This window comes from Chlorocebus sabaeus, chromosome 3 (assembly GCF_047675955.1).
Source record: "Chlorocebus sabaeus isolate Y175 chromosome 3, mChlSab1.0.hap1, whole genome shotgun sequence".
NCBI lineage: Eukaryota > Metazoa > Chordata > Mammalia > Primates > Cercopithecidae > Chlorocebus > Chlorocebus sabaeus.
In genome coordinates this window covers 29,390,551-29,400,834 of record NC_132906.1, presented here as the reverse complement: position 1 = coordinate 29,400,834, position 10,284 = coordinate 29,390,551, and the positions used below count along the sequence as shown (strand labels likewise).

General features: G+C 42.6%; 1 pseudogene; it reads left to right on the top strand.

The window, feature by feature from the left end:
* The first annotated feature begins 2,986 nt into the window (after positions 1-2,986).
* On the top strand, positions 2,987-6,720 carry LOC103214453 (large ribosomal subunit protein uL18-like; annotated as a pseudogene).
* Positions 6,721-10,284: the final 3,564 nt, after the last annotated feature.

The following is a 10,284-nucleotide window of genomic DNA, read 5'->3' as shown; positions in this document are numbered from 1 at the left end:
TTACCATTTGACATGGGATTTGGGTGGGTACACAAATTCAAACTATGTTAGTTGGTGTGTAAGCAGCCAGGATTGGTAGGATGGCTTCATGGCATTGGTGATGAGTACCCATTCTGCATTATTGCTTCCTCTCTGTAGGGAGTTGCCCTTATCCACGTAGTCTGAAATAACTCATCATTTTTGCCTAAGATGCTGGTGGACAGGGGAAGAAAGCCCTTTCTTTTTAATGGAGCAGCTTAGAAGAAGCTCACCACTACCAACTACTTCCCACTTGTCAGAACTTTGCTGCATGGCAACACCATGTTGCAAAGGAGGCTGGAAAATATAGCCTTTATTTGGAGAAACTGTTCAGCTGAAATTGAGAGAGAAGGGGCAACAGTCACTAGGGGATAGCTAGCAATCTCTGACACATAAGACTTTACGAGACAGTGAGAAACTGCACCTCCGATTTATGCAACTGACAATCTAAACTAGGTTTAATTCTTGGCTTTGCTTCTTGCAAACTAGGCTTTCCTTTGGCGCATTTTCTTGTCTATGAAAAAGAGACCATAAATGGGGAGTAATGCTTACAAGGTGTCTATTGGATCATCTGGTACTTAGTAGGTGGTCAACAATAAAGTGTCCCTTTTATCTTCCCCTTTCTAGAAAATATGAAACTCTGGAAAGTCTATCAGGAAGACTGTGCTGTATAGCCACTGAGGGTTTAGAGCCCCGATTTGCTCATGGGAATTTCATCTTCTGGCTGGACATACACACTGAGAGGCAGCAGCTGGATAGCTTAAGATAAATGATTTTGAAAGAGTCTCTGAGCATACAGAGCTCACAGAGATTAAAGGTAAAAGCCACAAGGCAGTAGGATGTACAGTAAAACTAACGCCTGGCAATCAAGTTAGACACATGTGTTATCTTCCATCCTACCTGGGTGGAATCAGAAACCGCTAGAGTTGATTAGCTGAGGCCCAATCAGGCATTTATGCCGATAGAAAAGAGACACCCACCCAGAAGATTAAAAATAAACAGATGGAGCCCTGAGACTTTTTAAATCATGAAAGTGGAGTTAAAGGCTATTTGTCACTTTCCTGTCATTTTGTATCACAAAGAGACTTGCAGTCTCTGTGAGCAAGGGTATTTCTCCCTCCCGTGCACCTAGCACTCCCCCTGCCACCATCAGGGGTCCTGTGCCATTGCTGGAAGGTAAGGTCCAGGTTTTCAATGGCTAACTCCTTAGGCTCTGTTTTCGGGAGGGATTTGGGGAATCCTCGAGTCGTGGGCTTTGTACCTATTGTTGTTAGACAAAGATCTAAACAGGGCTTTTCAGCTTTAGAAGGTGCTTGTGTGTGCTTTCTTCTAGAAATCCCCCTGTCTTCTGACTTGCCCAAGACACACAATGCCAGGGTCACTCTCCCTTCCTCTTCCCTTCCCAGATAGGTTTATATAAAAGTATGTGTATGTGTGAGAGAGAGAGTGTCTGAGTGTGTGTGTATTGTGTATGTGTTTATGCTTCCTTTGGAGTTCAAATGCAATGAACTACTGATGGGTTTCCTGGACAGAATTACTCAATATTTGAGTTTTTTAATCTTAGTCTTTGACAGATATTGGGCCATCAGATGTTTGATATTTGTTGGGTTTTTTTTGTTTTGCTTTGTTTTTGAGATGGAGTCTCACTCTGTCACCCAGGCTGGAGTGCAGTGGCACGATCTCGGCAACCTCAGCCTCCCAGGTTCAAGTGATTCTCCTGCCTCAGCCTCCTGAGTAGCTGGGACTATAGGTGTGCACCACCACACCTAGCTAATTTTTATACTTTTAGTAGAGATGGGGTTTCACTATGATGGCCAGGCTGGTCTCGAACTCCTGACCTCAGGCGGTACACCCACCTTAGCCTCCCAAAGTGCTTGGATTACAGGCGTGAACCACTGCACCAGCCTAGATGTTTCATATTTGAATATGGAATTGAGACTTGCCCCGGAAATCATGTTTATTCTACAGAAAGCTTAAAGTCATCTCTGATTTTTTAGAACAACCTTTAGATTGTAAATTTGTTGGTATGCTATTTCAAAGTCAAAAATGTACTGGAAAGAACAGTGTTTTGTTCAAATTCTAGGTCCTCTACTTCCTGACTTTTTGAACTTGGAAAAAATTATGTGACTTCTCTGTGTTGCAGTTCCTTATTTGAACCTTACCACCAGAAAGTAAGTTCATTAAAGCAGATTCATTTTTCCCTTTGGATAACTGATGTTACATAAGTTAGAGCAGTACTTAGTCCATAGTAGGTATTCAATAAATAGCTGTCAAATGAATCAATTAAATGGGAATAATAATTCTGTCTCATGGGATGTCTATGAAGATTAAGTAAGACAATATATGCAAAGCGTCTGGCCCTGAGCCTGGCTCTTGGTACTTGTTTAATGGTGGCTGTCATTATTATTTGGGAGTCTCTACATTTGCACAGTGCTATGCCGATTAAAAATATACCTTAAATATAGTTTTATATCTCATTTTCCAGAAACTATGATTACTTATTATCATTGGGAAGAGATCAGCAGAATCTCCCCTCATTTTCTATCTGTAAACACTGTACGTGGAAACATTGCATTAGCATCCCACCAAAATTGCTCTTGTCAAAGTGATCAGTACTCCCATGTTGCTAAGCCAATGGCATATTCTCAGTGGGTCCTCATCTCACATGAACTATCTATACCATCAACACTGCTGCTCATCCCTCTGGAGACGCTTTCTTCACCTGGGGTCCGCATATTCTTACATTGTCTCTTACATCCTTGGTTGCTTCCTCTTATTCTCCTTTACTTGCTCCTGCTCTTCTTCCCAAACTCTTAAGTTGACTGCCCAGGTCCTAGTCCTTGGGTTTATATCTTGTCTTCTTTCTGTATTAGGGCCCCAGTAGGCAATACCTGGGTAATTTGAGGAGAGTATGATAATGGGACATTTTATAGATGTGAGTACAATTTAGACACACTAACAATAGATAATGCAGTATCTGGAGCTAGAAACAGTGGAGAGCCTGAAGGGGCTAGAAGAGGAGTGGCTATGGGAACTGAAAAAGGGTAATAGAAAGTGTGAGCTGGCTGGTGGGAGCTATAGCCTTTGATGCAGGGACAGAGTCAGCATAAGGCAGTTCAGCCAGGAGGGTCTGGGTCTTTGATCTCTTGCTCATGCTCCTATTGGCTGAACCCGAATAGAAGGCAGAAATCTGACTGACAGTCCAAATGAGCCAGGATAAAGGAGGATAGGAGGATGGAACATGGCAATAGGGAGGCAAAGGGAGGATAGTCAGCACACCCCATAGTGATCTTACCCAGTTCCAAGGCTTTCAGCACCATCATATGCTAAAGATTGTGGACTCATCTCTCTGCCTATGGACATCTCAACTTGGATCCCTAATGGATATCTCCAAGTCAGCATATGTAGAGCCAAACTCTTACCTGGACCCTCTTCAAACCCTCTTCAACACCCACATCTTTCCTCATCTCAGCCCGTGTCAAATCCGTTCTTTCAATTGCTCAGGCTAATGTCATCCTCAATCCATCTTTTTCCCTCACATCCCGTAGCATGAAATTTTGCTTCACTGTCTCCACTTGCAATGTACATCTAGGCTCTAAATAATTTCATGGTTTTCAAAAATTGTTATTCAGGTTTTTATTTATTTACGTATTTTTAGAGACAGGGTCTTGCATTGTCACCCAGGCTGAAGTGCAGTGGTGCAATCAGAGCTTATTACAGCCTTGAACTCCTGGGTTCAAGGAATCTTCCTACTTCGGCCTCCTGAATAGCTAGGACTATAGGCATGTGTCACCACTCCTGGCTAATTTTTAATTTTTTTTTTGTAGAGGTGGGGTCTCGCTATGTTGCCTAGGCTGGTCTTGAACTCCTGGCATCCAGTGATCCTCCCACATCAACTCCCCAAAGTGCTGTGGTTGCAGGCATGAGCCACCGTGCCTGACTGTTATTTATGTTTTTAATGGAGCATTATTCAGTAAATTGACTTTGAACATGCCTACTTGTGCAGAGCATTAGGCTAGGGGCTGATGAGACAATGGTGAACAAGCCACGCAAGGGTTCTCCCTTAGTGGAGCTTACAGTCCAGTGTGGAAGCATGTCATGATCACATGTCTAAGATACTTTCTAGCCACACATCATATCAGTAGACATGACTTCAATTTTGAACTTTTGGAACGTAATCCATTGAGTTGAGCGCTAGCCATATGCTGCCTGTGTGGCGATTTGGTGGATGAGTATATTACACAGGGCAGTTTAGAGAAAGGTCAGAATCATTATTGGCTTACAACTCTTTGCTCCTGTTTTTCTTTCAACTCTTTTCTGCCCTCAACACTTTGTAGACATCCTATATCCCATGACTCATCTCTCCTGCCATTTTTTATTACTATTCTGAATTCCCTCATTCTCCTGTTATCATCACTCTATTCCACTAAAAACTTGTGGTGTTTCATTTTAGTTTTACCCTCACTGCTTAGTAGCCATCCTTCTATGTGTCCTCAGTGGGACTTTGTACTGCAGACACATCTGACAGCAATAACTCAAGCATACCCTAAGAATAATCCTATGATCTAAGAAGAATGTGTGTTCAGAGTTTGGAGCTAAGGAACCCAGGAGTGGCCAGCCTGGAGATTCACTCCTTATCTCTGAAGGGAAGGACATCTGAATCCCTGGCCCATTCCTTGGAATGCAGGTCATACAGGGGATTGAGGCCCATTGTTTTGGGTTAAAGGGAGGGTGCTAGGTGTGGGTTGGTAGGTGGAGTTTGCTAAGTGAAAATACTATATAAACTGCATCTTTTTTACAAACAATAGTGGTTTTTCTGTCCACTCGCTGCTCCTGAACTGCCCTGTATGTAAGTCCTCAATACACGCGGGGTCTCCTTTGTTGGCCTTGGGTCTCTTCTTTGGCCTCTGGGACATCGTGCCATCCCTGCTGGAGTCAGTAGGGGTCTGGCACAACAGACCTCACCTTCTGACTATGATGGAATATCGTGTAACAGCCTAATGCTGCTTCTGAGAGACACTAGAAAAGCTGGAGAAAGTAAAATATAAAATTAAAGGCATATGTGAATGATGGAGGCTGCCTATGTTTGAAGGGTAAGATCATAGGGGGCAGAAATGTTCTTTGAGGTTAGACCAGGTTCTGCATGCTGCTCACCTTGGGGGCATTTGCTGACCCTTGAGCAGGGGTGAAGTCAGCTGAGCTTTCCTCAACCTCAAGGGGTTTGGGAGACAGAAACTGGAGTTTGGGGCTGGTAAGGACTTACAGCCAGTACTTGAGGGGTGAAGATTTCAGAGAGAAAGGACGTGTGAAGGAGTAGCCTTGCTTAATATCAGTTTTTCCTCAACATGTGTTACTTAAGCTGTTCATGGAGAAGAGCCACAAAGCCAAGTGCAACGCAGCTGCAGTGGAGCAGGGTTTCTGGTAGACTCACGGTGCTAGAGAAGCAAAATATTAAAGTGTGGGATCTATCCAAGAGGAGAGGCCCTGGGAAGCACTCCAGGCATTAAGTCAGAACTTCTGCAGTGCTGTGCTTCAGGAGAAGGTGTGAACCAGGAATGGATCAAGGTATTCAAAGACTGCATTGAGCCTCGGCTTGCTCACAGCCTGATTTCATTTAGGTGATCTCCCTCTTTGCCAGCTTCCAGAGGACAGAGCGAATCCTCTTTTGAACCAGTAATGAATAAAGGTATTCAAAAGGGAGAGGGATATCATCCAGAACCTCTGTAACTTTTCAAAGATGATGTCCAGCATCCAACAAAAATTACCAGGGATACTAATAAACAAGACCAAGGGAAAAATAAAATAAACAAACTAAAAACAAACTAAAAACACTCACAGGTTTCTCTAATGTTGGAGTTATCAGACATAGACTTCAAATTAAGTGATTGATATTCAACAAAGCATATGACAAGTTAGAGAATGTCGAAAGTATATGACAAGATGGAGAATTTGAGTAAATTCCAGTTCTAGGAGTCAGTGCTGAGCTGTGGACACAGGTCTGTTCCACAGGGTGGGGTTTGTTAAAGTTGTCAAGTATAAGGCCTACTTTAAGAGATACCAAGTGACATTTAGAAGATAGTGAGAAGGTAAAACTGATTATTATGCTTGGAAACACTTGGTGGTACAGGATAAAAATAAGTCTAACACACACAAATACAGAATGACTGTGTGATAAATAGACATACCATTTGTCAGATGGCTTATGCCCATGTAGATTGGGACATGATAGTCTGTGCAGCTTATGCACATGAACTGCCAAAATACGGTGTAAAGGTTGGCCTGACAAAAGATGCTGCAGCATGTTGTACTGGCCTGCTGGTGGCATACAGGCTTCTCAGTAGGTTTGGCATGGACAAGATCTATGAAGGCCAAGTGGAGGTGACCAGAGATAAATACAATGTGGGAAGCATTGATGGTCAGCCGGGTGCCTTTACCTGCTATTTGGGTGCAGGTCTTGCCAGAACCACCACTGGCAATAAAGTTTTGGGGGCTCTGAAAGCCCTGTGGATGGAAGCTTGCGTATTCCTCACAGTGCCTAACGATTCCTGGTTATGGTTCTGAAAGCAAGGAGTTTAATGCCAAAGTGCATCAGAAGCACATTACAGGTCAGAATGTTGCAGATTCTGCAACGTGCATTACCTAATGGAAGATGCTTACAAGGCAAGAACCTTTATTGTAGTTTCCATGGGAGGGAATGGATGAGGCAAGGTAAGCAAGCTTAGGATCGACTAGTTAGAATAATTTCAGCAGGCCCTGGGATGTAGGGGCTGTCCTGAATTGTCTGGTACTTGGTCCTGAGATGATTAGGCAAGGGAATATTGGCCTTGAGTGTAAGAGCCTGATAGAGGAAGTGGGAGAGGAGTGGGCTCTGGATTGGTTAGTTTGTGTATGAAAGGGCACTTATAGTACCATCTCTGGGAATTGACTAGCCCTAGGAAGCCAGTTTCTCCAAGGTGGGTAAGGCCCTCATAGGTCAGAACATTAGCCTAAAAAGACGTGCTTGATATAAGCAATAGTTGAGGCTCATACATCCATGCATTTCTGCTTCTACCACTTGAGCAGCATACTTAGTAGGGTTTAGTTGTGTTTGGACCAAAACCTGTTAATGACAGTTACATTTAACAATAAAATTATGATTTAGGGAAATATTATATGAATTAGTGACCAAAAGTTGTTATTTCTTTGAAAACTAAATAGGAAAGTCTTGATGAAAAAAACCACTTTTAAATATATGTGGGTTAGGCACAACTGGAAAAAAAAAAAACAAAAGAAAAAAAATCCTGAAGATTCCACAGCAGTGTGGAACACTCTTATTAATTCTACTTACAGATATCTCTCGAGTTTTCCATTTTGGACAATGCAACAACTAGCAGTTTCTGGTTTTTTTTCTTGCTTCCAATCTTTGTAGGGTTTCTTTCTTTTTCTTACTACGCTGGCAGGATCTCCAATACAATGTTGGCTAGAAGTGCTGGTCACAGGTCTCCTTGCCCTGTTTCTTATTTCAGAGAGAATACTTTCAGCGATTGCCATTAGAAATAGCATTTGCTGTAGGATTTTAATAGATAATTTTAAAAGTCAGATTAAGGAATTTCCTTTCTATTTCTAGTTTGCTAAGAGTTTTTAATCATTTATAGGTGTTCTCACTTATTTTATACCTGCCACTTTGAGGGATGCTCTTCTAGTACCACTGAGAAACTGTCTACTTTCTAGTGCCTCCTAGTCAAATTCACAATCCTCATTTGTTTTCAACGAGGGAGACTTGCTTCCTGGCTCATCTTTTGTGTACCATAAAGTATGTCAATATCCAGAAGCAAATCAAATTTATTTATTTATTTATTTATTTATTTCTGAGACAGAGTTTTGCTCTTGTTGCTCAAGCTGGAGTGCAATGGCACGATCTTGGCTCACTGCATCCTCCACCTCCCGGGGTCAAGTGATTCTCCTGCCTCAGCCTCCCAAGTGGCTGGGACTATAGGTGTGCGCCACCATGCGTGGCTAATTATTTGTATTTTTAGTAGAAATTGGGTTTCACCATGTTAGCCAGGTCTTGAACTCCTGACCTCAGGTGATCCACCTGCCTCGGCCTCCTAAAGTGCTGGGATTACAGGTGTGAGCCACCATGCCTGTCCCACAAATCACATTTTTAAACATTGGCGTTCTGTCAGCCCACACTGTGTGACCCTTAATGTCGACACCGTCTGAGATGGTTTGGCTGTGTCCCCACCCAAATCTCAACTTGAATTGTATCTCACATAAGTCTCACGTGTTGTGGGAGGGACCCAGAGGGAGGTAATTGAATAATGGGAGCCAGTCTTTCCCATGCTATTCTCACGATCGTGAATAAGTTTATGAGATCTGATGGGTTTATCAGGGGTTTCTGCTTTTGCTTCTTCTCTCATTCTCTCTTGCTGCTGCCATGTAAGAAGTACCTTTCACCCTCCACCATGATTGTGAGACCTTGCCCAGCCATGTGGAACTGTAAGTCCAATTAAACCTCTTTTTGTTCCCAGTTTCAGGTATGTCTATAAAGACAGCAGCGTGAAAATGAACTAATATGCTGTCTTACATACGAGTTGCCAGAAATGAGACATTTCATGCTGTATAAAATGCATAAAAATGCAAAATATGCATTGCATATTTTGAGTCAACTGACTTATGGAGCTTTATGGCGAGTGAGACTCCATGTCCTTAGGATCTTTTTCTCTTATTGCATGTGAGAATTTTACTTGCATCACCAATTTCAGTAGCCCTGAGATCTCAGCACAACAGTGAAATAACAATGACAGTGGCAACAACCCAAAGAGAGAGTTTTTTTTTTCTGAAAGTCAATAAAAATGAACTTTAATCTATGTATTTTCTATAATCTATATTTTCCTAAAAGGGAAAAAACCCGTCTCTCCCCATGGCTGGGGGAACCATAAGAGCTCAGTGACTCAAGGAAAGATGTCAGACTTCTCTCAATCAGCCTTTTTATTTTCTTGTCATTCTATCCCCCACACCGTTCCCTAGTCCTCATCCTGACATCTGTTTTTTTAATCACTGTCATTGAAAACAAGTGTGGTGCTGTCTGAAATCCACAAGAAACAACCTCCGGGGAAGAAAATATAAATCATAGGTGTGTAAATCATCAGCCCTGAGAGTTGGCATACTGTTGACTTGCCTAAGAGTCTGCATTTTCATTTAGTGGGGAAAATCAGCTTTGATGCACATGATTGGTGGTGGTGGGGAACATATGAAACACAATGACTCAGAACTGGCACAAGTCTGTGTGTGGGGAGAGGGAGATTGGTGGATTCATTCTGGCATCTAATCAGCCCCTGAGAACTGTGAGGAAATTGAAAGGGGCCAGCTTATCAGCATATTGACATGCAATGAAAGTCCCTTACATACTTCCCAATCCCTACGCAGAAGCAGTGGAGAAGGAAAACCACTGTCACTGGAAATAATTATTTGGCAGAACATTCTCTTTAACGAGCAGATTCATTCATTTTCTGGGAAACATACTAGCGTTTTGTCTCCATCACACTAAAAGAACTGGCTGGTGCAATCAATTCCACAGAACACCCATCAATTCAGTTAAACAACCAGTGGGGTGGAAAACCCCCAGAAATCAATAGTAGTTGTTTCACTGAATTGATGAGTGACTGCGAGTCGTTCAGATCTATAGGTTGACTTGTGTGTTCAGTTGCTGCCTTGTCTGTGGTATTGTGTGGGACCTTCAGGCCAGAGACAGACCCTGCTGGAAGGCCTACAAAGTGCAAGGTGACAGATAGAGAGGTGCAGGCTCCCTATGGCCAGTGGGTGTCACTTCTGCTGGGAAGATCCTTGCTGCAAGGTGCGGCTGTCATTGCTACTGGCAGCTCACCTCTAGTGAGTGTGATGGTGAATAGTTTTAACAAGCCATCACTGGCTGAGTACCTTTGATGAGAGAGGTGCTTTTAAAATATTATTACTTATGTTTTAACAAACCAGCAAAGTAGAAATTATCCCTCCCTGCTCTTTTCTTGCTTGAGGATCGAAAAGAATCAGGGAGAGGCGGAGCCAGGAACCTACCTCTGTTCATTACCAAAGCCAGCATTCTTTTCAGGATGTCACCCACCTCTCATCCATGCATAGCATAGTGGCTGAGAACTGTAGGTTCTGACAAAGATGGTTCAAATCCTGGCATCTCTACTTATTGTGGGATGTTTGGCACTTTACTTAACTGTTTTCAGTTTCAATTTTCCCGTCTGCAAAATGGGAATAATAATTAGTCATTGAAGGAAT